General features: G+C 49.6%; 1 protein-coding gene across 3 annotated transcripts in view; it reads left to right on the top strand.

The window, feature by feature from the left end:
- Positions 1-1,839: 1,839 nt before the first annotated feature.
- Positions 1,840-22,715, top strand: part of NACC1 (nucleus accumbens associated 1) — a 29,779-nt gene continuing 8,903 nt past the window's right edge. The window contains exons 1-2 of one of the 3 annotated variants that reach the window (XM_063931159.1): positions 1,840-2,091; positions 2,403-2,584. The gene's annotated coding sequence lies outside the window, so the exon portion shown is untranslated. Of the gene's footprint in view, positions 2,092-2,402; positions 2,585-4,891; positions 5,033-22,715 lie in introns of those variants that run through there. The other 2 variants (XM_063931161.1, XM_063931160.1) reach the window with 2 other exon arrangements.

Here is a 22,715-nt window from a genome sequence, read left to right as displayed (position 1 = left end):
TGAGATGAAATCAATATATATATATATAATATCACACTAGTACTGCAGCCGGACAGGTAGATATATTTATTATGTAATGACTGATGACGGACCTGCTGGACACTGTCAGCTCAGCAGCACCGCAGACTGCTACAGTAAGCTACTATAGTAGTATGTATAAAGAAGAAAGAAAAAAAAAAAACCACGGGTAGGTGCTATACAATTATGGATGGACGAGCGACTGCCGACACAGAGGTAGCTACAGCCGTGGACTACCGTACTGTGTCTGCTGCTAATATAGACTGGATGATAATGAGATGAAATCAATATATATATATATATATATATATATATAATATCACTAGTACTGCAGCCGGACAGGTATATATATTTATTATGTAATGACTGATGACGGACCTGCTGGACACTGTCAGCTCAGCAGCACCGCAGACTGCTACAGTAAGCTACTATAGTAGTATGTATAAAGAAGAAGAAAGAAAAAAAAAAAAAAACGGGTAGGTGGTATACAATATTATATATATATTATATACAATTATATATATATATATATATATATATATATATTAAACTGGTGGTGATTATTAAACTGGTGGTCAGGTCACTGGTCACACTATCAGCAACTTGCAAGTAGTACTCCTAAGCAGACAATCACAATATATATTATACTGGTGGTCAGTGTGGTCACAATGGCAGTGTGGCACTCTGGCAGCAAAAGTGTGCACTGTACGTTATATGTACTCCTGAGTCCTGCTCTCAGACTCTAACTGCTCCCCACTGTCAGTGTCTCCCCCACAAGTCAGATATACATTATACAGTCACACTATCTATCTATCACTTCAGCAAGTAGTAGTACTCCTCCTAATGCTCCCCAAAATTACTACTGTGTCTCTCTCTACTCTAGTCTCACTCTCTTCTCTATAAACGGAGAGGACGCCAGCCACGTCCTCTCCCTATGAATCTCAATGCACGTGTGAAAATGGCGGCGACGCGCGGCTCCTTATATAGAATCCGAGTCTCGCGATAGAATCCGAGCCTCGCGAGAATCCGACAGCGGGATGATGACGTTCGGGCGCGCTCAGGTTTACCGAGCAAGGCGGGAAGATCCGAGTCGCTCGGCCAGTGTAAAAAAAAATGAAGTTCGGGCGGGTTCGGATTCCGAGGAACCGAACCCGCTCATCTCTAATGGGCACTGAGGGATGGTAGGCAAGCATTCTACTAGCGTAGCCTTGCCTACAGGACCCGGCTACCAGCTTTGCTCTTCGGTCGGGAACATTAGCACATGTTAATTGATATATGTAAAAATAAATGGGCCAGGTCACCTGAAGTGCGTAAAAGAGTATATACGCCCTACAGCAGTGAAAGTGTTACTGCAGCTTGCATCATTAATATTAAGTGTATTCATTCAGCACAATGTTGCTAAATAACGAAGCATGACACTAGCAGGACTGGAAGGCAGGTAGCAGGCAGGTGCAGAACAGATCTGTTACAATAAAGGAAGGACCTGCACACATGAAGCAGAGTATACAGCGCCATGTATTTCTTTTACTAAGCTCATATGAAATACATTGCATGGGACAGCCCAGGATGTGATGCCAGTAATTATAACACTCCTGTAGTCAGAATGTGTGCCCGTGTTTCCTGCCTGGATCTGCACATTCCCAAGGAGTGTTGCTGCTGTCTGCAGAACCATCGATCGGCAGTCGGCTGCTCACGCCTTTGTTTGCATTCTCTTTCTGTCTATTCTTAGCAGCTCGATGCTCTATTTGTCTCTCCTGGGTGTCTGCTCCATGGCTCTGTAATGGATTAGCCGACCTGCCTATTTTCCCTATTGTCTGCTCTATCGCTCGGCACTCTCCCTCCCTCCTGGGACTGTAGTCTGCTCGATGATCTCGGTCGTCCGCTTTTCTCTCCAGTGCGGGTCCTGAGCTGGCCCCGCTCGGCGCTCCGTTGAGCTTCCTGGGCAGTCTGTCTGGTCGATGTTTCGGTGCTCGTTCTGTCTCCCCTGCCTATGTAACCCATAGTCTGGGGCTCCGAGCATCGTCTGCAGAGCTTCGGTCCGTCTGATCCTCCCTGCGGCGGGGACAGACCGCGGTACGTGGTGGCCTCCCCGCACCTTTTCCCATCTTACACCCGAGTGCTGGCCTCGAGACGTGGCCGCCATACCTATAGCCTGTCCATATATACACAGCCGACCCGTGTTGCCCGCACCTTTCGCTTCTCTTTCACCTCATCGATCCGCTCAGATCCCCCGCTCATATCGCGCACCTATCGATGGCCTTATCTATATTCATCATTGCACAGTCGGCCTCATTCATATCGGCGCTCTGCTAGCCTCCCCTTCCCGCAGTCTGGCTCGTTGTTTTCGGCACTCTACTAACACTGTCTTGCCTATCTCTCCCCAGTCTGGCTCAGTGCGATCGGCGCTCCTCGCCTTCCCCTGGCTTTGGGTTATCGGTGTTCGCTGGCTCTCCCCTTGCTGGCGATGAATGGCCGCTGCTGCTCCTGGAGCCGCTGAGACCCGAGCACCGGAAGCGGTAACCGGGGGGAGCGGACCGCGGTGAGAAGAGGGAGGACCGAGCACCGGGTAGGTGACCACCTCTCACCCCGTATAGGGACAGGAGTGATCTAATGCCCCGTATGTGTACTTATCCCTTCCTCAGAGGAGTCCTGGTCTGTGTATACCGAGACCGCCCAACGTGTGCGATGTGATTATACCCTGTGTGATGTGATGTACAGGGCACTGCCCCATTTCCCCCCTCCCCCCTTATATACTGTACAGGGCACTGCCCCATATCCCCCCTTATATACTGTACAGGGCACTGCCCCATATCACCCCTTATATACTGTACAGGGCACTGCCCCATATCTTTCCACCTAGTTTACTGTACAGGGCACTGGCCTGTATCATCCTTCCTAATATATTGTACTGGACACTGCCCCATATCCTCCCTTACTGTACTGTACAGGGCCCCATATCCACTGCCCCATATCCTCCCCTACTGTACTGTACAGGGCCCCATATCCACTGCCCCATATCATTCCCTAATATACTGTACAACGTACTGCCCCATATCCTCCCTGAATATACTGTACGGGGTACTGCCCCATATCCTCTGCTAATATACTGTATAGGGCACTGCCCCATATTCATCCCTAATATACTGTACAGGGCACTGTCCCTTACCCATGTAATATACTGTACAGGGCCCCTTACCCCCCTGTATTGGGGTTCTGTTAACGCCCTCCGGCAGCCCCTATGCGGGGTTCTGTTAACGCCATCTTGCATCCCCTGTACGGGGTTCTGGTCATGCCCTCCTGCATCCCCTGTACGGGGTTCTGGTCATGCCCTCCTGCATCCCCTGTACGGGGTTCTGTTAACGCCCTCCTGCATCCCCTGTACGGGGTTCTGTTAACGCCCTCCTGCATCCCCTGTACGGGGTTCTGTTAACGCCCTCCTGCATCCCCTGTACGGGGTTCTGTTAACGCCCTCCTGCATCCCCTGTACGGGGTTCTGTTAACGCCCTCCTGCATCCCCTGTACGGGGTTCTGTTAACGCCCTCCTGCATCCCCTGTACGGGGTTCTGTTAACGCCCTCCTGCATCCCCTGTACAGGGTTCTGTTAACGCCCTCCTGCATCCCCTGTACGGGGTTCTGTTAACGCCCTCCTGCATCCCCTGTACGGGGTTCTGTTAACGCCCTCCTGCATCCCCTGTACGGGGTTCTGGTAACGCCCTCCTGCATCCCCGGCACTGGGTTCTGGTAACGCCCTCCTGCATCCCCTGTACAGTGTTCTGGTAATACCCTCCTGCATCCCCGGTACGGGGTTCTGGTATCGCCCTCCGGCAGACCCTTATGGGGTTTGGTTAACGCCCTCCTGCAGCCCCTATGCGGGGTTCTGTTAATGCCATCTTGCATCCCCTGTACTGGGTTCTGGTAATGCCCTCCTGCATCCCCTGTACTGGGTTCTGGTAATACCCTCCTGCATCCCCGGTACGGGGTTCTGGTATCGCCCTCCGGCAGACCCTTATGGGGTTTGGTTAACGCCCTCCTGCAGCCCCTATGCGGGGTTCTGGTAATGCCATCTTGCATCCCCTGTACTGGGTTCTGGTAATGCCCTCCTGCATCCCCTGTACGGGGTTCTGTTAACGCCCTCCTGCATCCCCAGTACGGGGTTCTGTTAATGTCCTCCTGCAGCCACGCCGTTCTGTTAATGCCCTCCAGCCCCTGTACGGGGTTCTGTTAACGCCTTCCTGCATCCCCAGTACGGGGTTCTGTTACCGCCATCCTGCAGCCATGGCGTTTTGTTAACGCCCTCCTGGAACCCCTGTACGGGGTTCTGTTAACGCCCTCCTGCAGCCCCGGTACGGGGTTCTGGTAACGCCCTCCTGCAGCCCCGGTACGGGGTTCTGGTAACGCCCTCCTGCAGCCCCGGTACGGGGTTCTGGTAACGCCCTCCTGCAGCCCCGGTACGGGGTTCTGGTAACGCCCTCCTGCAGCCCCGGTACGGGGTTCTGGTAACGCCCTCCTGCAGCCCCGGTACGGGGTTCTGGTAACGCCCTCCTGCAGCCCCGGTACGGGGTTCTGGTAACGCCCTCCTGCATCCCCGGTACGGGGTTCTGGTAACGCCCTCCTGCATCCCCTGCACAGTGTTCTGGTAACGCCCTCCTGACTCCCCTGCACAGTGTTCTGGTAACGCCCTCCTGACTCCCCTGCACAGGGTTCTGCTTACTCCCCCCTGCATCTCCTGTACAGGGTACTTCTAACTTTTTGGTGCATTTCCTGTTCAGGGTATAACCTGCCCCAGCCAGCGTAATACCCCCGCCCCCCTTCCCTACATCCCATACCACTCCTGATATAGAGGTTGTACTATCTGGCACATTGACAATTAGCTCTGTATCCAAGTCTCTCCCCATACCCCATCTACTGAACCCTCCCCTCCCAACAATTCCTTATAACTCGGAGTATAACATGTTTGATAAGACAACAAAGGCTTGGCTACAGAGAAAATGTTTATATCCTGATATGTCTCCAGGTCAGCTATGTCATGGGTTCTTTTACATATAGAAGTGTGATAGTTGCAAGATAATCCTTTAGGAATGAATACCATTATATTATATGGTCAGTAACTGTGGGATGGCTTAGGTGATTATAACTAGAAGTTATTTGGTTCTTTTTCTTGACTGTGGCTCATCCCATTTCTGTGCTAGACTGCATTACTTATATGGTTTTGTTATTTACATGTATCTGCCTCTAAACTCCTTATCCTCACATTATCGCTTGGTCTCTCCCAGTGGACCGCCTCCATTTGAGTGGGCACTCACTTGATCTGGTCTTCACTCACCATTCTGATATTTCTGACTACTCCAACTCTCCATTCTCCCTCTCTTACCAACACCTGCACGCTTTTAACTTATCCCTCTCTGCTTCTCCACCGCTGCCTCCTAAGGCTATCATCCCTAAACGTAACATTGAGGCCATCAATACCGTTTTCTTATCCTACCTGCTAGACTCACTGCTCTCTCCAATTCTCTCTCTCACCTGCCCTGAACAAGCCACTTCCCTATACAGTGCCTCCCTCACTTCTGCTCTTGACGCTGTTGCTCCAGTGACCGCTATTAACCCTTGCAGGTCAACTTCCTTTTCTTCCCACCTCGACTCCCCTCTTCACTCTCCACCCTTGACTTTGCCACCAACTTCACATCTAAAATTGACTCATACATCAGGACATCACATACCACCAAACCCTCAACAACCCGCTCCCTCCTTTCCCTGGCCACCCCTTCCCATCCATTTTTGCAGCTCTGACTTCTTTTTCCCTGTATCTGGAGAGGAAGTTATGACCCTCATCCAGTGGTCCACCTCACCACTAGACCTTTCCCCTCCTGCTGCCTCTCTACTTCTGCCTGTTCCTATCTTGCCCACCTCTTCAATCTCTCACTCTCATCAGGCACTGTCCCCTCTGCCTTCAAGCATGTCCTTGCTTCCCTATTCTTAAAAAAAACTACCCTTGATCCTAACACTCTCTCCAACTACCGACCCATCTCTCTCCTCTCTTTTGCCTCCAAACTACTTGAGGATATTGTCTACAACCGCCTTACTGCCTTTCTTGTCCTCCCACTCCCTGCGTGACCGATTTCAGTCTGGCTTCCATCCTCTCCACTGAAACTGCCCTCACAAAAGTCTTTAGTGACCACCATGCTGCCAAATCTAAGGGGCCTTATTTTCTTTTTCATCTTGACCTCTCTGCTGCTTTTGACACTGTGGACCACCCTCTCCTCCTGCAAATCCTTCACTCCATTGGTCTGCATGATACTGTCCTCTTTTGACTGTCCTATCTCTCTGACCGATCATTCTGTTTCCTAACCTCCTCTGCACTTCCTTTAACAGTAGGTGTTCCCCAAGGTTCTGTTCTTGGACCTTTCCTTTTCACTCTCTGTATGTCCTCATTAGGTGAGCTTATTAACTCTTTTGACTTTCAATTTCTTCTCTATGCAAATGATACTCAAATTTACTTTTCTCCCTTGACCTCTCTCCCTCTCTCATCACTTGTATCTCCAACTGTCTCTCTGCTATCTCTTCTTGGATGTCCCAGCGCTTACTTAAACTTAACATGTCTGACTTCTGCATATCCTAACCTCCCACAATTTTACTATTAATGGCGCAACTATCTCCTCTAGCCCCCAAGTAGGCTGTCTTGGAGTTATCCTTGAATCCTCCCTCTCCTTCAAACTACATATTCAGTACCCGCTCGCAGTCCTGCCGTTTCCCTCTCAGACATATCTCCAGGATCAGACCCTTTCTCACCCTGGATGCTACTAAGACCCTTACTCTTATCCACTCACTGGCCATCTCCAGATTGTTCTACTCTAATCTCCTGGGCTCCATGACTACCACCCCTCTCCACTCCAGTCTATCTTCAGTGCTGCTGCCCAGCTCATCTTCCTCTCCAAACACACTATGTCCACCTCCCCTCTCTTACAAGCCCTACACTGGCTAATCTTCCCCTTGAGATTCCAGTTCAAGCTCGCACTCATTTACAAAGCCCTGACCCACGCCTCTCCCATTTACATATCTGACATTTGGAATTCTCTGCCTCTCCCTGTCAGACTCTCCACCTCTATGCAAAACTTCTGTCGGGCTCTCAAGACCCACTTTATTAAACCTAACCATCTCTCACCCTAACCCTGTGTTCCATGCTTGCTCCTACCACATCTGTATAACCCGTCTGTCCGCAGCTCCCCTTCAGAATGCAAGCTCTAACGAGCAAGGCCTTTTCGCTTCATGTGCCTTTCCTTCTTTTACTTAGACTATCTTCTACTCCATACTTCCTACAATGGCACCTAACCGTTGGTTTCTGCCACCCTGATGCTTATTTCATTGTCATGTCCCCTGATGCGGAATTGTTTATATACCATATAGTGCCGGGAATCAGCTGCTATTCAGTACAGCGCATTGGTAAGTCGGAGAATGCCCATTTTCCCGGACAAAACAGGGTGTTTTGTCGGGAGAACGGCATCACGCCGGCACTTTTGTCGGATTTCTGCTCGCACCCCTCGGGGAATGTGAGAAGAAATCCCGTCATGGAGGTCACATGGCGCTGTATTGAATTGTTCTGGGAGCTAATTCCCGGCGCTATTCAACGGTCATCGAATTTAATTATGCCCATTGGCGGGTTTTGGTTGCGTTTTTTAAAAGGGCAATGATATTAAATGCAAAACATTCCTTGTAAATCCTGTGGCTAGAACCGCCGCTTAGTAAATATACATCTAGGTTTGTCAAGAATTTGTCTGGCTGTTATATATTTTTACAGTGGGCCGTTAATTTATAAATTGGGAGGGAATGTTGTATGTACGGAAATGATCACAAAGCGTTTGCACCCACAGTCACTTTGAGGAGGATTGCTACACCATAATGAGGCCGGGATCCGGTCTCCAGGTCGACAGTGTCTAGGTCGACCACTATTGATCGACAGTAAGCAGGTCGACATGGTTTCTAGGTCGACATGGTTTCTAGGTCGCCAGGGACTCTAGGTCGACATGACAAAAGGTCGACATAATTTTTAATTTTTGTATTTTTTTTCTTCTTCATTTTTTGAACTTTTTTATACTTTACGATCCACGTGGACTACAATTGGGAACGGTAACCTGTGCCGAGCGCAGCGGTAGCAGAGCGAGTCACCTTGCCCGTAGTTCGCTCGCCATGCGAGGGGACACGGTGCACTAATTGGGGTTCCCCGTCACTGTACGAAGAAAACAACTCCTTTTTTTTTTTTTTAAATTAATGTTGACCTTTTTTCATGTCGACCTAGAGTTCATGTCGACCAATAGTGATCGACCTAAGTCTATTCTATCTAACATACCACACCCATGAGGCCTATAGCGCTGATCACGAAGTGTTTTCACTTAGTCACCACTAAAGGCACTCCTACATGGTAATAGGAGAGAATATCACACACACTGGAATGATGAATAAGGGGTTTCCTTTACTGTCACTATGAGGAGCACTTATACACAATTTGCTATACTTTAGCAGTGGTACTCCAATTTCTAAATCCCTTCTCCAGAAAAACCGTTGACCCAACTCTTCAGTCTTGGACAATACCTTAGCTGTATTAAGAAAGTGTATCTGTAAATAGTGGCAGGACTTCTGTAGTTACTGTACAGCGTGGACAAATTTCCTGTGACCCGTCCTGACATATTAGGCTCATTTTAATTTCTATTCAGTAGCGGAAACGTAACATTAATGGAAGACTCTAATCTAGAACATTAAGGTTAAGACCTTGGTCTGTTTAGATTGTGTTTGCTAATACAGAATCCCACTTAGTTTACTGGAGCGTTTAGATTCTCTGCCTGTGCATTGAAGGCCCAGCTGCAGCCTCTGTGTCTGTGTATACAGGCGTGAGTTGGGGAGGAGCAGAGGTTGGCACACAACGGCCATCTGAGTGATTGTGTCCTTGTAAACAATCTGTGTTTACCTTTTCTGTGGCTCTTGTATAATGAGATTTAGGGGAAGATTGAAGCAAAAGGTGGTGGTGTGTGTGTGTGTGTGTGTGGGGGGGGGGGGCGGGGGCGGTGGTGGTATCTGAAAGGTGCACTACAATTAATACAGAGAAGGAATTTTAGTTTTCAGACACAACAAGATTAGAGTATCATGGGTTTTTCAGAAAAAATATAAGCATACACCTGTATGACCATAAGCTTGCTGGAGCCATTTGTTACACCCTATAGTCCCTTTTGTGCTCCAAGTTTAGTATTGCAATCATGGGATTCTATCCACACTTATCCTGTTAATGAGGGAACCCTTAGGGTGTGTACACATGGTGCGATGCGCCGTATGCCCAACATTGACTGCTCCGGCCCCGCCGATATAGTCAATGTTGAGCTGCCTGCACAGTCTGTTTTTCCTTGCGACGCTGATTCCCGCGGGACCGCGCATCGGCATCGCAGGGACTATACATGCGATGCGCTATGCACTATATTTTCTATACAGTCAAAATGGGATACGGTCGTTAGGTCGACTCAACTTAGGTCGACCACTGACGGTTGACATGTGCATTAGATCGACAGGTCAAAAGGTTGACATAAGTTTTTCACATTTTTTTTTCATTTTTTGGATTTTGCCATACTTAACGTTCCACATGGACTACTATTGGAATGGTAATCTGTGCCGAGCGCAGTGGTAGCGAAGCGAGGCACCTTGCCCGAAGCATAGCGACCTGGTGCACTAATTGGGGTTCCCTGTCACTTTACGGAAGAAGACGACACCAAAAAAAGTAATAAAAACTCATGTCAACCTTTTCACCTGTCAACCTAGTACATGTCGACCTAATGCTCATGCTGACCTTCAGTGGTCGACCTATTGACCCATACCCGTCAAAATCATAAGAAAAATCGCACCGGGTGTACACAGCTTTAAAGTCTGAATTCATGGGAATTGAACACCACAAACGAAAGATTTTCACTGAACAGGGAAATTGTGACATGGTAGAACCCTCAATAAAAGTTATGGGTAGTGCAGGTTGTAAGCGATACTGTGATAGGTAGCAGCTGATGACCATTTTTCAGAACTTTGCCAAGACCTATGTCGGCTACTCCCACTAGGATTGCTCTATAAAATGCATTCCTATTAAACATTTGTAGCATCATTTCCATGTAAGGGGCGGCAAAAAACATTGGTCGGATAGGAAGACAAATGATCAAAGGTCATTGTGATGGAGGAATACAGAGACAGAAGAGAGCAGGTTCAAGGTGGGTGATAGTGACGGCATGGGGGTTACAGTAGAGATCTGTGGTTCGGTGACTATCTAGGTGGAATAGTGCAGGCAAGGGGATTAATGCTCAGTCCAGAGTCCATTCTCTGGGTGCAGCAGATGATGAGGGAGGACGAGCAGCTGTGATCGCCTTGAGTGCATCCCATGAGATTATTGTCCAGGCGTTCATAGTGCTGATGCAACTTACCAAATGTCCTTAAGTGCCGAACAGGGCTTGTTCCTCCTCTGTTAGCTTCATGGGAGTCATGGAACTTTGCCCCCAATGGGGCCTACACTCAGCACCTCTTGGCCTCCACCTGGATGGCACCCAACGATTGGTTTATTGCAGGGCCAGGCACGATTAGTGCAGGGCCTACTGACTGCTCCAACCTGTCTAGACCACAGAAGCTGCAGCTTCCCCAAACTCTCCTTGAGCTGTTAGACTTATTCTCCCAAGTAGAAGGTGGCGAGGTTCCTCGTGTCCAGATGAGGATTCCAAAAAGAATCTGGGAGTGGAAAATGTCTTGCATGCTGTCAGGTGCACAACGAGGAATTGGAGATTACAGGCACTCCGCAGCTCAGGCGGGCGACCTGCTTGCTGATATGTGGACTAAGGGCCTAATTCAGACTGGAGCAGTCTGAATCACTATGTGGAGTGCGCACGCGCACCCCGGGAGCCCAGTGAGATGCTCATCTCTGGGCTGCGATCCCCTCTGCCTGATTGACAGGCAGAGGCGGTCGTGGGGTGGGAGGGGGCGTGCTAATGGCATTAGAACTCTGTTGGCAAGGCGCAGCCCGGACAACGTAGGTGTGTCCGTACCATTGGGGGTTTGGGCTGTGGCGGCTGCGTGATGTCATGAGCAGCCACTGCGACCTGGGATGCGGCAGGTAGCGGCCTGCCAGCGTGCAGGAGCTGCGCTGGCAGGGAGCTACTCGCCAGGTGCAAAAGCATCCCCGCTGTGCAATGCTCTTGCACCTGGGGGACGGGGGGGGGTCGGGCCTGACACGCGAGGTGGACTAAGCCCTGTGTGTGTGTCCCCTGTATGTCTGAGAAACTGATTATAGATGTGCTAAATGCACATCTACGATCAGATCTGCAAGGGTGCAAAAGCATTGCAAAGTGGCATTTCTTTTGCACCTGCTGAGTAGCTCCCAGCCAGCACAGCTCCTGCACGCTGGTAGTCCGCTACTCACCGAGTCGCAGCGGCTGCGTGTGACGTCACTGTGGGTCCCTCGTTCTGGAGCAGTAACGACGGAGCTTCTTGTTGAGACGAGAAGCCATCAGGTCTATCTGTGGACAACCCCACCTGAGGGTGGAGGCCCCATTCCGCTGGATGGAGGTCGTGCCTGCTTAGGAAGTCAGCTTCCCAGTTGTCCAGTCCTGGAATGTAAATGGCAGAGATGGCCCTTACGTTGTCTTCCGCCCAGAGGAGTATTTTTGAGACCTCTCGCATTGCGGCCCTGCTTCTTGTTCCTCCCTGTCGGTTGATGTACGCTACTGCCGTGGCATTGTCCGACTGCACCTAGATGGCCTGATTCCAAAGGAGAGATGAGGATTGTATTAGAGCATTGTAAATTGCCCTGAGTTACAGGATGTTGATTGGAAGAGCAGATTCCTGAAACGACCATGTCCCCTGGAACTGCGGTCCTTGAGTCACAGCCCCCAACCCCGGAGGCTAGCATCTGTTGTCAACAGCGTCCATGACTGGGTGTTGAAACTCCGACCCTCCACCAGATGGGGTATTTGTAGCCACTATAGCAGAGATATCCGTGCTTTCGGTGACAGGGTTATATGCTGATGCATGTGCAGGTGAGATCCCGACCATTTGTCCATCAAATCCAGTTGAAACGGTCACGCATGGAACCTGCCGTACTGTATCGCCTTGTAGGAGGCCACCATCTTGCCCAGCAAGCGAATGCAAAGATGAATTGAGACCATGCAAGGTTTCAGCACCGACCGGACCATAGACTGAATAGTCAAAGCCTTGTCCATGGGAAGGTAAACCTTCTGAGACACCGTATCCAGGATCATCCCCAGAACTGAATTCTCCGAGACTGTTCCAAGTGAGATTTCTGGAAATTGGGTATGCATCCGTAATTGGGTGATCCGTAAGCAAACGAGTAGTCAAGTCGATGCTGTGCAGAAGCTGTTCCCTGGACACCGCCTTCATCAGGAGATCGTCCAGGTACAGAATTATTTGGACACCCCTCATGCGCAGTTGTGGCATCATTTCCGCCATGAATTTTGTGAATACCCTTGGGGCAGTGGAGTGCCAAAGGGTAAGACCTGAAACTGGAAATGCTGGTCCAGAATTGTGAACCTGAGAAATGCTTGGTGAGGGGGCCAAATCGGGATATGTAGGTATGCGTCCTTTATATCCAGGGACACCAGAAACTCCCCCTCCTCCAGATTTGCTATCACTGCTCTTAGGGATTCCATCTTGAATGTGAACACCCGAAGATACGGGTTCAGGGATTTGAGGTTCAAGATCGGTCGTACAGAGCCGTCCGGCTTCGGAACCACAAAGAGACTTGAGTAAAACACCTTTGTGTGCAGCTACTCCTGTAGAAAGCAGCCTTTGCACTGCCTGCTGTAAGGAAACCCTTGCTTCCTGTGAAGCTGGTAAGCCTGAACTGAAGAATCTGAGAAGAGGGAGTTCCTGGAATTCCAGCCGGTATCCTTGTGATATGAGGTCCCTCACCCAAGGATCCCGGCAGGACTCTGCCCATATGCGGGTGAAGTGTTGAAGGCGAGCATCTACCTAAAAGTCGCCTTGCTGCTGGAGCCAACCGTCACGCGGAGAGCTTCGTGGAAGAGGATCCTGAGGTCTGGTCCGCAGGTCCAGCAGCTGCTGGTTTACGGGACTTACCGCGAGTTCCTCTAGCAGCATTGGAGGCACCTCTGGCTTTGCCTCTGAATCTGGCCACCCGAAAGGACTGCAGGGAGGGTCCAGGATAGGGACGTCTGGCAGGTGGCGGGGCAGATGGCAGATATGTAGATTTACCTGCAGTTGTGAGATATCCACTTGTTCAGTTCTTCCCCAAACAAGGCATCACCTGTAAAGGGAAGGTTCTCTACCCCTTTTTTAGAATCCGCATCTGCTGACCACCTTCCTGAGGTAGTGTAAGCAAGCCTTTCAGAATATCATCAGACCATTTTACCATGGCTCTAGAAATCCAGCCGCATACTATAGTAGGGCGTTGGGCTACACCCGCTGCAGAGTAAATTGATTTAAGAGTGGTTTTAATCTTGCGATCAGCTGGGTCTTTAAGAGAAACAGCCCCAGGTAAAACAATCTTACAGGTAAAACAATCTTACGTGACAGCCTGGACACAGAAGTATCCACTGTTGGTGGGGTTTCCCAGACTTTCCTATCCTCTGTAGGGAAAGGGAATGAAGTTAACACCCGTTTAGGGCTAATATATTTTTTGTCAGGATTTATCCATGCTGCCTTAGCCAGGTAATCTAATTCTTTAGAAACCGGGAAGGTTGCAGAGGACTTTGGTTTCACATTAAAAAACAATTCCTCTGTCTGTTCTTCCTCCATATCTGGGATAGTGAGCACCTCTCTGATGGCATAATTGAGGGCCTCAACACCTGGGGACAGGGAATTATCCTCGTCCACCTCAGCCTCTCCTTCATCAAACTCTGGTAGTTCAGAATCAGAGTCAGATTGTAATAATTGAGGGGGAGTGCAGGGGGGGCTGAAGAGCCTGTCTGTGGTCGGGTATGGGTCATTTGGTCGACAAGACTTAGGTCGACCACTATTGGTCGACAGGGTCACTAGGTCGACATGAGGTTTTTTAAAAACTTTTCTCTATCGTCCTAGTGGATGCTGGGGTTCCTGAAAGGACCATGGGGAATAGCGGCTCCGCAGGAGACAGGGCACAAAAGTAAAGCTTTCCGATCAGGTGGTGTGCACTGGCTCCTCCCCCTATGACCCTCCTCCAAGCCAGTTAGATTTTTGTGCCCGGCCGAGAAGGGTGCAATCTAGGTGGCTCTCCTAAAGAGCTGCTTAGAAAAGTTTAGCTTAGGTTTTTTATTTTACAGTGAGTCCTGCTGGCAACAGGATCACTGCAACGAGGGACTTAGGGGAGAAGAAGTGAACTCACCTGCGTGCAGGATGGATTGGCTTCTTGGCTACTGGACATCAGCTCCAGAGGGACGATCACAGGTACAGCCTGGATGGTCACCGGAGCCTTGCCGCCGACCCCCTTGCAGATGCTGAAGTAAGAAGAGGTCCAGAATCGGCGGCAGAAGACTCCTCAGTCTTCTAAAGGTAGCGCACAGCACTGCAGCTGTGCGCCATTTTCCTCTCAGCACACTTCACACGGCAGTCACTGAGGGTGCAGGGCGCTGGGAGGGGGGCGCCCTGGGAGGCAAATGAATACCTATTTTGGCTAAAAATACCTCACATATAGCCTCCGGAGGCTATATGGAGATATTTAACCCCTGCCAGAATCCGTTAAGAGCGGGAGACGAGGCCGCCGAAAAAGGGGCGGGGCCTATCTCCTCAGCACACAGCGCCATTTTCCCTCACAGAAAGGCTGGAGGGAAGGCTCCCAGGCTCTCCCCTGCACTGCACTACAGAAACAGGGTTAAAACAGAGAGGGGGGGCACTAATTTGGCGTTAGAAATATATAAAAAAGATGCTATAAGGGAAAACACTTATATAAGGTTGTCCCTATATAATTATAGCGTTTTTGGTGTGTGCTGGTAAACTCTCCCTCTGTCTCTCCAAAGGGCTAGTGGGTCCTGTCCTCTATCAGAGCATTCCCTGTGTGTGTGCTGTGTGTCGGTACGTGTGTGTCGACATGTATGAGGACGATGTTGGTGAGGAGGCGGAGCAATTGCCTGTAATGGTGATGTCACTCTCTAGGGAGTCGACACCGGAATGGATGGCTTATTTAGGGAATTACGTGATAATGTCAACACGCTGCAAGGTCGGTTGACGACATGAGACGGCCGACAAACAATTAGTACCGGTCCAGACGTCTCAAAAACACCGTCAGGGGTTTTAAAACGCCCGTTTACTTTAGTCGGTCGACACAGACACAGACAGGGACACTGAATCCAGTGTCGACGGTGAATAAACAAACGTATTCCTTATTAGGGCCACACGTTAAAGGCAATGAAGGAGGTGTTACATATTTCTGATACTACAAGTACCACAAAAGAGGGTATTATGTGGGATGTGAAAAAACTACCGTAGTTTTTCCTGAATCAGATAAATTAAATAAAGTGTGTGATGATGCGTGGGTTCCCCCCGATAGAAAATTATGGGCGGTATACCCTTTCCCGCCAGAAGTTAGGGCGCGTTGGGAAACACCCCTTAGGGTGGATAAGGCGCTCACACGCTTATCAAAACAAGTGGCGGTACCGTCTATAGATAGGGCCGTCCTCAAGGACCAGCTGACAGGAGGCTGGAAAATATCATAAAAAGTATATACACACATACTGGTGTTATACTGCGACCAGCGATCGCCTCAGCCTGGATGTGCAGAGCTGGGGTGGCTTGGTCGGATTCCCTGACTAAAAATATTGATACCCTTGACAGGGACAGTATTTTATTGACTATAGAGCATTTAAAGGATGCATTTCTATATATGCGAGATGCACAGAGGGATATTTGCACTCTGGCATCAAGAGTAAATGCGATGTCCATATCTGCCAGAAGATGTTATGGACACGACAGTGGTCAGGTGATGCAGATTCCAAACGGCACAAAGGTGTATTGCCGTATAAAGGAAGAGGAGTTATTTGGGGTCGGTCCATCGGACCTGGTGGCCACGGCAACTGCTGGAAAATCCGCCGTTTTTACCCTAAGTCACATATCTGCAGAAAAAGACACCGTCTTTTCAGCCTCAGTCCTTTCGTCCCTATAAGATCATATCTGCCCAGGGATAGAGGAAAGGGAAGAAGACTGCAGCAGGCAGCCCATTCCCAGGAACAGAAGCGTTCCACCGCTTCTGACAAGTTCTCAGCATGGCGCTGAGACCGTACAGGACCCCTGGATCCTACAAGTAGTATCCCAGGGGTACAGATTGGAATGTCGAGACGTTTCCACTTCGCAGGCTCCTGAAGTCTGCTTTACCAAGGTCTCCCTCCGACAAGGAGGCAGTATGGGAAAAAATTCACAAGCTGTATTCCCAGCAGGTGATAATTAAATTACCCCTCCTACTACAAGAAAAGGGGTATTATTCCACACTATATTGTGGTACTGAAGCCAGAAGGCTAGGTGAGACTTATTCTAAAAATTTTTTTGAACACTTACAAAGGTTCAAATCAAGATGGAGTCACTCAGAGCAGTGATAACGAACCAGGAAGAAGGGGACTATATAGTGTCCCGGGACATCAGGGATGCTTACCTCTATGTCCCAAATTTGCCCTTCTCACTAAGGGTACCTCAGGTTCGTGGTGCAGAACTGTCACTATCAGCTTCAGACGCTGCCGTTTGGATTGTCCACGGCACCCCGGGTCTTTACCAAGGTAATGGCCGAAATGATGATTCTTCTTCGAAGAAAAGGCGTCTTAATTATCCCTTACTTGGACGATCTCCTGATAAGGGCATAGTCCAGGGAACAGTTGGAGGTCGGAGTAGCACTATCTCGGATACTGCTACAACAGCACGGGTGGATTCTAAATATTCCAAAATCGCAGCTGATCCCGACGACACGTCTGCTGTGCCTAGGGATGATTCTGGACACAGTCCAGAAAAAGGTGTTTCTCCCGGAAGAGAAAGCCAGGGAGTTATCCGAGCTAGTCAGGAACCTCCTAAAAACAGTGCATCATTGCACAAGGGTCCTGGTAAAAATGGTGGCTTCCTACGAAGCAATTCCATTCGGCAGATTTCACGCAAGAACTTTTCAGTGGGATCTGCTGGACAAATGGTCCGGATCGCATCTTCAGATGCATCAGCGGATAACCCTATATCCAAGGACAAGGGTGTCTCTCCTGTGGTGGTTATAGAGTGCTCATCTTCTAGAGGGCCGCAGATTCGGCATTCAGGATTGGATGCTGGTGACCACGGAGCCCAGCCCGAGAGGCTGGGGAGCAGTCGCACAAGGAAAAAATTTCCAGGGAGTGTGATCAAGTCTGGAGACTTTTCTCCACATAAATATACTGGAGCTAAGGGTAAATTTATAATGCTCTAAGCTTAGCAAGACCTCTGCTTCAAGGTCAGCCGGTATTGATCCAGTGGGAAAAACATCACGGCAGTCGCCCACGTAAACAGACAGGGCGACACAAGAAGCAGGAGGGCAATGGCAAAAACTGCAAGGACTTTTCGCTGGGCGGAAAATCATGTGATAGCACTGTCAGCAGTGTTTCATCCCGGGAATGGAAACTGGGAAGCAGACTTCCTCAGCAGGCACGACCTCCACCCGGGAGAGTGGAAACTTCATCGGGAAGTTTTTTCCACATGATTGTAAACCGTTGGGAAATACCAAAGGTGGACATGATGGCGTCCCGTCTGAACAAAAAACGGGACAGGTATTGCGCCAGGTCAAGAGACCCTCAGGCAATAGCTGTGGACGTTCTGGTAACACCGTGGGTGTACCAGTCGGTGTATGTGTTCCCTCCTCTGCTTCTCATACCTAAGGTGCTGAGAATTATAAGACGTAGAGGAGTAAGAACTATACTCATGGCTCCGGATTGGCCAAGAAGGACTTGGTACCCGGAACTTCAAGAGATGCTTACAGAGGTCTTATGGCCTCTGCCGCTAAGAAGGGACTTGCTTCAGCAAGTACCATGTCTGTTCCAAGACTTACCGCAGCTGCGTTTGTCGGCATGGCGGTGGAAAGCCAAATCCTAAGGGAAAAAGGCATTCCGGAAGAGGTCATTCCTACCCTGGTCAAAGCCAGAAAGGAGGTGACCGCACAACATTATCACCACATGTGGCGAAAATATGTTGCGTGGTGTGAGGCCAGGAAGGCCCCACAAAGAAATTTCAACTCGGTCGTTTCCTGCATTTCCTGCAAACAGGAGTGTCTATGGGCCTCAAATTGGGGTCCATTAAGGTTCAAATTTCGGCCCTGTCGATTTTCTTCCAGAAAGAATTGGCTTCAGTTCCTGAAGTCCAGAAGTTTGTCAAGGGAGTATTGCATATACAACCCCCTTTTGTGCCTCCAGTGGCACTGTGGGATCTCAACGTAGTTCTGGGATTCCTCAAATCACATTGGTTTAAAACCAGTCAAATCTGTGGATTTGAAGCATCTCACATGAAAAGTGACCATGCTCTTGGCCCTGGCCTGGACCAGGCGAGTGTCAAATTGGTGGTTTTTTCTCAAAAAAGCCCATATCTGTTTGTCCATTCGGACAGGGCAGAGCTGCGGACTCGTCCCCAGTTCTCTCCCTAAGGTGGTGTCAGTGTTTCACCTGAACCAGCTTATTGTGGTGCCTTGCACCTACTAGGGACTTGGAGGACTCCAAGTTGCTAGATGTTGTCAGGGCCCTGAAAATATGTTCCAGGACGGCTGGAGTCAGGAAAACTGACTTGCTGTTATCCTGTATGCACCCAACAAACTGGGTGCTCTTGCTTCTAAGCAGACTATTGCTAGTTGGATGTGTAATACAATTCAGCTTGCACATTCTGTGGCAGGCCTGCCACAGCCAAAATATGTAAATGCCCATTCCACAAGGAAGGTGGGCTCATCTTGGGCGGCTGCCCGAGGGGTCTCGGCTTTACAACTTTGCCGAGCAGCTACTTGGTCAGGGGCAAACACGTTTGCTAAATTCTACAAATTTGATACCCTGGCTAAGGAGGACCTGGAGTTCTCTCATTCGGTGCTGCAGAGTCATCCGCACTCTCCCGCCCGTTTGGGAGCTTTGGTATAATCCCCATGGTCCTTTCAGGAACCCCAGCATCCACTAGGACGATAGAGAAAATAAGAATTTACTTACCGATAATTCTATTTCTCGGAGTCCGTAGTGGATGCTGGGCGCCCATCCCAAGTGCGGATTATCTGCAATACTTGTACATAGTTACAAAAATCGGGTTATTATTGTTGTGAGCCATCTTTTCAGAGGCTCCGCTGTTATCATACTGTTAACTGGGTTCAGATCACAGGTTGTACAGTGTGATTGGTGTGGCTGGTATGAGTCTTACCCGGGATTCAAAATTCCTCCCTTATTGTGTACGCTCGTCCGGGCACAGTATCCTAACTGGCTTGGAGGAGGGTCATAGGGGGAGGAGCCAGTGCACACCACCTGATCGGAAAGCTTTACTTTTGTGCCCTGTCTCCTGCGGAGCCGCTATTCCCCATGGTCCTTTCAGGAACCCCAGCATCCACTACGGACTCCGAGAAATAGAATTATCGGTAAGTAAATTCTTATTTTTTTGGTGTAGTTTTCTTCGTAAAGTGACGGGGATCCCCAATTAGTGCACCATGTCCCCTTGCATGGCTCGCTTCGCTCGCCATGCTTTGGGAAAGGTGCCTTGCTCTGCTACTGCTGCGCTCGTCACAGGTTACCTTTCCCAATTGTAGTCCACGTGGATCGTAAAGTATGAAAATGGTCAAAAAATGTGAAAAAATCATGTCGACCTAATCCATGTCGACCAATAGTGGTCGACCTAATGACTGTCGACCAAATGACCGCAAGCCCTGTGGTTGGCAGCAGCTACCATAAACATGTCCATAGTTTGTTTCAGGGTCTGTCTTTCCTGTTTAGCCGTAGCTAACTCTGAATTAATACTGGAAATCATAGTATTAAATGATTCCACCCACTCAGGTTCCGGCACATTACTACCCTGTGGAGGTAGGGAGCATTGGGTACACATGAGGGACCCCTGTGAGGAAGGTGTAAACCTAGCCTTGCATAAAGTACACACAGATTTATTTGCAGACATGCTTGAGCAGAAAAAACACACAGTTAGTATGAAACACAGTGCAGTATTAGTGAGATATGCGCACTTATCCCAGACCACCCTGAATGGAGTGACACAGAGAGGATTGGGACCAGCACACTACACCACAGACCGAGTAGCGCCCAGCTGGGTGTCTTTTATGTGTAATTTTCCACACAGTGGTATAACCGCTGATTATGTGCACCCCCCTTCACTATAACCCCCTGGCACCAGTTACAATGGTGATTCATTGGGTCCTGTGGAGGAGCAGTCTCCGCGTGCAGCCTGTCAGATCAGCAGCAGCAGGAAATGGTGCCGTTTAGCCTCTGGTCCCGCTCTCCGGGAAGCCCCGCTCCCAAAATAGAGCACGGTCATCGCATTTTATTTATACTGGCTATCTCCATTAAATATGTAAAACGAGAGTACGCAACCCCCGTTTACTATGCTGCCAGTCTGGATTCTCAGTGGGCACCGCGGCCTGTAGCCGGGTGATCACTGTACCTTCATGCCGCCAGTTTGCACCGGGGACCCGCTAACCGAGTCCCCGGTGTAACACTCACCGCGTCTCTTCAGCATCTGTTAGGGATGGTGGCATGCTTCCGGCGTGGGCTCAAACCCGAGGGGTATGACAGACATCACCTCAGGAGCTCAGTGCTGTCAGCGGGGATACGAACCATTAACTCTAAGTAAGTTGTTTCGGTCCCCCCCTAAGTCCCACGATGCAGGCAGACTGGTTTGCCAACCTGTGCTGCCTGAAAATAACAAACTAAAAGAAAATTCTGAAGAAGACTCTCTGGAGAGCAACAGAATGCACCCTGCTCCTTGGGCACATTTTCTAAACGGAGTCTGCTAGGAGGGACATAGAGGGGAGGAGCCAGCACACACTATTGATTTCTTAAAGTGCAAGGCTCCAGTGGACCCGATCTATACCCTATGGCAGGGGTGGTCAGACTTTTGGAGTCGGCGATCTACTTTGAAAGCTGAAAAGCTTTTGTGATCTACCTAGGTGGGATAATAGCGTGTGCCCAAAAAAAGGGGCGTGGTATAACAAAAAAAAGGGACATAGCCTTGCTGCACAGAGTGTAATGACTGTCTCGCACAAAATAACACATTGGCCCCCACAGGTAAAAACCTCACACACATATGCCCCCACAGTGCCAGATATACATATGACCCCACAGTGCCAGATATGACCCCACAGTGCCAGATACACACATGCCCCCACAGTGCCAGATACACACATGCCCCCACAGTGCCAGATACACACATGCCCCCACAGTGCCAGATACACACATGCCCCCACAGTGCCAGATACACACATGCCCCCACAGTGCCAGATACACACATGCCCCCACAGTGCCAGATATGCCCCCACAGTCCAGATACAGATATGACCCCACAGTGCCATGTGCCCACAGTGCTAGATTTGCCCCCACAGTTCTAGATTTGCCCCCCCAGTGCCAGATTTGCCCCCACAGTGTTGCTCACCACTGTGTAGAGAGCGCAGCACGCGCTTCTCCTGCCTGCCGCCTTGCCCCTCAGTCTGGTCAGCGTGTATATCTCAAATCAGGCGCCGGTCCGCGAGCTCTCATTGGCTAACGAACCGGCACCTGATTTGAGCTATACACTACGCCATCACTGCCGGAGACCAGACTGAGGGGCAAGGCGTCAGGCAGGGGAAGCACTCGCTGCGCTCTCCTCGGGTGGATGGGCGGCGGATCGCGATCGACTGGTCGCATGTCCGTGATCGACTGTTTGGCCACCCCTGCCCTATGGTAATATACTATTCTCCAGTATCCACTAGGACGTTAGAGAAAATTACATTTGCCCTTGCAGTGTCCTTGGTTGGGTCAGTTCTCTGCTCCCTGTTGACTTCTAAGGTAGGTAGTTAGACTTGGATAGTTAAGACGCCCCCTGACAAACAGGTCAACCCAGGTACTCTTATGGTAGGGGCCTCTACTCTTCTCTTTTAGAGCCAGTGGTTTGATTCCAACAAAGATTTCTGTGTAAGTTCAGATACATCATAGAGCTCCTGACTTTTCCCACCCAGGCACTTTTTAACTTCCAACCTTCCTGGAGTCGAAATAATGTTTCCCCCTTAGAGAAGCTATTAAGTTCCTCTGGCCCAAAATCCAGACTTCATATCCACCTATTCTGAAATCACTCAGCGTCATGTGGACTATGCCATGAAGGAGTCCTGGTAGACAGTAAGCAACGGCAAGAAATGGGACAAGTTCAAAGCACCTATGTACATGAAGGACACGTACTTCCATGTTCCAGTCTGTGAAGGTCACCAGTGCCTCCTCAGTTTTGCCCTTCAGGCACATCCTTTTCAGTTTTGGGAAAGTACAGAGGTTTTTTTTTTTACACCTGCCTGAGGAGATTGCTAACAGGACAGCAGCCTTCCAGATAAAAGAAAATCTTTACCAAATCAAACAGTTGGAAAAAGGGGGTCCTGCAATGCCTCTAGCACCTGGATGAGATGCCAGTAAGCTACTGGGGGATGATTGGTGACTGTACATGTACATGATTGGAGACTGTACATCTTGTAGATCGCCTTTCTTATCCATTTGCCATGAATACAGGAGTTGTTCCTAGAACCAAACCTTCCTTTCAGCTAA

Source organism: Pseudophryne corroboree, chromosome 6, assembly GCF_028390025.1.
Source record: "Pseudophryne corroboree isolate aPseCor3 chromosome 6, aPseCor3.hap2, whole genome shotgun sequence".
NCBI classification, from domain to species: Eukaryota; Metazoa; Chordata; class Amphibia; order Anura; family Myobatrachidae; genus Pseudophryne; species Pseudophryne corroboree.
Note: the sequence above shows the minus strand (reverse complement) of the source record. Positions and strands in the feature narration are given on the sequence as shown.